General features: G+C 32.5%; 1 pseudogene; it reads left to right on the forward strand.

Annotated features, from left to right (window-relative positions):
- The first annotated feature begins 412 nt into the window (after nt 1-412).
- Nucleotides 413-4,652, forward strand: LOC130981291 (probable prolyl 4-hydroxylase 9; annotated as a pseudogene).
- Nucleotides 4,653-4,951: the final 299 nt, after the last annotated feature.

A 4,951-nucleotide genomic window follows, 5' to 3' on the forward strand; every position in this document is an offset into this window, starting at 1 on the left:
GCTTTCTTAGGGATTTATCCTCCTGTAAATGAGATAGTTGAACAATACGGAAAATTTCTTTTGCTTGAACGGCAGTTGGAAAGGTTATTTCCAAGGAAACACAGAGTATATTCACCAATTATGTGATTATTTCTCAATACATTATTTTATTTTCTCCAAGCTGTTATGGTTATTTGTGTTTGCCAATTGCTTTCAGGTTTTGATATTAAATCAGTGGACCAAAGTGTTAGACATATTGGATTACTATTTAAGTGAGAAAGGCTTTGAAATTTGTGAAATTGATGGTAGTGTTAGATATACTACATTAGCATGAGCCATTAATCTGAATTTATTTGTTACTCTTGTTATAAGTTTTATTATTTCTTTAGATTTTTAATCCAAGTTGTACAATTTATTGATATTAATTTATAGCATGGTTGTCTGCAAATTTTATTCCAAGTTGCGCTCACATGATGATCATATAATGGAAACCATCCAGCGGCATTTCAAGAATGAAGAAGTTCAGGGGAGTCTTCATTGCTTGAGTGAGATGCAGACTGTATGTAGTGTTAATCTTCAAAAACATGTCATAGCTTGGCAAACGCCTGATAAGTATTAGGAATCATGTGGAAGGCTTTGGCTTGAAAAGGCTGTGGCTAAAGTGAGTGTGGCTTTTTTGTTCTATTTTTTATTTATTTATTATTTATATTTTATTGAATTCTTGTAGTCAATTATGTTTTATTGCACTTTCTTGGTATTCTTTTATTATGTTTGGTTTTCCTTCCATTGTTATTCGTGAGACATTTTCACTTATGATTCTAATAAGATAATGATCAATTTTATAATATTATTCTCTACTAATTTATTATGCAGTAATTTATGGGGACTGGAATAATTAGATAGATGTGTGGAGAAATAATTTTAGTAATATAATAGTGAAGATTGCGGGGGTTATAAACCTTTGCTATTCTTTTAAAAAAAATGCATGCTGAATTGTGGCGGTTCCTGACCGCCACAACTCATTAGATTTAGCGGCGGTTATACCAGCCGTTGCTAAAAACCGTCACTATCCAGGGTGGTTTACTCAACCTCCGATATTTGATTTTGTGGCGGTTTAAAACCGCCGTTAATAATAAAAAAACCACCGCAATGTTCATACTCTCTATATACTTTATTTTAAAATTTATATATCATTAGAATACTTTATGGAAATCTATACTAAGTTTACTCTACAAGAAAATCGATGCAAATATACCGATAGTCTGGTTGTCGATAAAAATACATGGTTTAAACTCGATTAGTACAATTTGACTATTTTTATCGACATTCCATACCATCAATAAAAGTAAATATTATTAACAATGCCCGCATCGTTGGTAAAAAAGTCTACAAAATTCGAAATTATAAAAATTAATTAGTTAATTTTAACTGTTTTAATTATTTTGTTACTCACATAAAAAATAAAGCAAACACAAACAATCTATACAATAAACAAACAAAAAAGATCTCTACATTTTATAAAATTATTTCACTTATTTAATCATACAACTTAATTTTATGGATTTAAGTCTCTATATATCATAATTCTTTTTGTGACGGTCTCTATCCTAAATATATATGCAACTATTTGCAAATTAAATATTTTTAACTATAAATTAATTTTACTCATATTAATTTATTAATATCCATTTCAAACATGATTTAATAAGGTTAAAAGCAACAAATTTTAATAATACCGAGCTACAGACAATAAAATCTACGGAACTCTTTTACACAACCGGATGAACACAATACCAAGAACAACAACAATACCAACACCACCAACTCTCTAAAAATCTACAACCATAGAGAAACATTCTTAGAAACCAAACTCAAAACAATAAAAATGATCAGAAAAAGTTAACTAATAAAAAAAACTGATTAAATCGAAGGACTACTCAACACGAATACAGTGACAGTTTCAAAATCTCGAATAAAATTCCAACTAGAGAGAAATCAACAGTTGATAATCACAACTAGAGAAAGAAAGGAAGATAGGGGTTTAAAGAGAATGAAGCTTTTAAAAATGGTCGAAGAGAAGGGAAGGAGAGGCGTCTAGGCGATAAATGTGTTTATCGACAACATTAAAAAGGAAAACATATTTGATTGATGGTTAATTTGGGCGTTGGTTAGTTAAGTAAGTGTGAAATTTAATTTCAAATGATTTTATTGTTGTTGATGGCCAGGCTATCAATAAAGTAGTTTATATTTTTTAAAAATAAAAATTAAATTAAATTCCTATTACTTGGCCTTGGTAATTTGTATTTGATATTAATTTTAAAATTTAATTATTTAACTTCTATTGATAATGATGTCGTGGGAAAGTAATTTAAATTTTATAAAATAATAAATTAAATTAAATTCATTAATTACGGCTAAAGGGTCAATGAATTATTTATGGGATTACTTTTTAAATTTAATTATTCAATCGTTACCTATGACCAAATCATCTGTAAATATAGGTGGAGCTATTGACAATGTTATTCTCGCCGATTGTCGCCAAAGTTTACCGATGGTTTGGTCGTCGATAAAAATGACCCCCTAAAAGAAAAAATTGACTATTTATTCATTAATGATACCAAAGTTTACCGACCATCATGCTATCATTAATTATCTGATCCATACGTCGTCGGTAGTCGCTTGTAATAAATAATAATTTTGAAGAGATATATTCTAATAGTATAATGTACATGGCCTTTTAAGCCATATGTTGATCCCTCATCTCTTTGGAAGCAAAAATGTGTACGTGTCTTCTCCTGAGTTTTTGGAATAAAAAATAAAGGATAACGGTTGGGTTCTCTTGCTATTCCGTATAATCTCTCTCTCTTTGAAACCGTAACGTCTCAAAGATCTCTCTATCCCTCCCAAACACAACAGTGGCGCAATGAGCAGAGGAAGAGGGCGATGAAGACTCAAAGAGGCGAGATGGACTATAATGGGACCCATGACGGCTCGACGGGATGTGACTTCTCACTCTGAGGGACTTTCCCTACCAAACACAGCAGCGATAGAATGAGCAGAGGAAGAAGGTGATGAGGAGTCAAAGATGCGAGATGGACTATAATGGGACCCATGACGGCTCGACGGGATGTGACTTCTCACTCTGAGGGACTTTCCCTACCAAACACAGCAGCGATAGAATGAGCAGAGGAAGAAGGTGATGAGGAGTCAAAGATGCGAGATGGACTATAATCGAGCTGAGGAGGGCTCAACGGGAATGGACTTTTTCCTCTGAGGCGGTGAGTATGACCTCTCTCTCTCTCTCTCTCTCTCTCTCTCTCTCTCTCTCTCTCTCTCTCTCTCTCTCTCTCTCTCTCCCTCTTAGTTTTTTTTTTATTTTGTTTCTGGTGTCCAAATGGAGGTGCCACGCGAGGAGCTTTTGGTTCTGACTCAGCTGCTGATGAGCGTAATCACCGGATACTCCATTTAAATTTCTAACTGCTTCTAAAAATCGTAATTCTAGATACATCTGTGCCGTATTTTTACCAACTAATTGAGATTTTTTTATTTGGAGTTGAACGATGTATTGGGATGGAGATTGGTTAGGGTTACTATTGATGATGACGACTTTATCGTCTACTGGGTCTGTATGATTCAAAATCCTTTTGGGGTAGGTATGTTAGAGTTTTTGGTTCATTTAATTTAAGTGTTTTTGGATCTGTTATTTTTTTAGTTTCATATTGCATTTTCGGTCCTAGAATGAAGAGTTTTTTTTTTGTTCAGATTTTGAATTGGAGACCAAGGATAGTTTACTTTCTGAATTTCACAAATGCAGATGTAGGTGAAAAAATAATTGAAGTGGCAAAGCCTAAATTGGAACCATCCAAATCGGTATTGAGGAAAGGAGAAACTGTTGAAAGCACAAAAGGCACTAGCACAATGTACTCTTTGTTATATAATTTTAGGCCTTACATTGTATGCTGTAAAAAAAATGAAAAGATAATGGTGCATGATAGTTTTACCTTACCACAGTTAAGTTGAGTGTTAACTTTCAACTGTCAGCAGTTCAAGTGCATTCATCTCTGCATCAGAAGACAAATCTGGTATCTTAATCTTCATCGAAAGAAAATTGCTAAGGTTACAATGATACCATCTAGCAATGGAGAAGTATGTTCTTTTCTTTTGAATCTGTCTGAGAACCTTCTATGACAGGATAACTATTTTATTCATGTATAAGTAACACGGTGACGCCATTTTGGCTGTAGTGCGGGCATTCAATATTATGAGGTATGAGGTTCTTTAGAAATATGATACTCATAATGATGCCTTCGACCCATTTGAATATGGAAATGTTCATAGCCAAAGGGTATACCTTTCTTCATACTCTTTACTTTTCTTTTGACAATAATATGCTAATTCTAAATGCATCTTACTGGTTGTCTTATGCTTAATTGCGCAGATTGCTTCGTTCTTACTATACCTATCAACTATAGAAGCAGGAGGAGAAACCATGTTCCCTTTTGAGGTGAAATATGAAATTTACTACCATCTCTTTGATATTTTCCATTCCATCAAACTTGATGATAAGTGTTTTCAATTTGTCGAATGGTTTGAACATGGACATTGGTTATGATTATAAACAATGCATTGGTTTGAAGGTAAAGCCAACACAAGGTGACAGGCTTTTATTTTAGTTAGTTCTTCCAGATGGGAACATTTATAAGGTAATAATATTTCAATAGGTTTACTTGGACAAGTTAGTTTATATATATATTTTTTAAATTTTGGATTTTTTTTGTTATATTCTTGAATATATATTCTCGCATCCCCAAAGTTAATTTTTTGGTTAAAAATGGTGACATTTGTATTTTTCTTTGTTTTCTAGGTATCTTTTGATTTTCTTCCAAATCCATACGAATTTATTATTATTTTAGTTGAAATTTGTTAGTATATGATTACATTTATTAACCAATGGTATTTTTTAGGATTTTTT

This window comes from Arachis stenosperma, chromosome 5, assembly GCF_014773155.1.
Source record: "Arachis stenosperma cultivar V10309 chromosome 5, arast.V10309.gnm1.PFL2, whole genome shotgun sequence".
Lineage (NCBI taxonomy): Eukaryota > Viridiplantae > Streptophyta > Magnoliopsida > Fabales > Fabaceae > Arachis > Arachis stenosperma.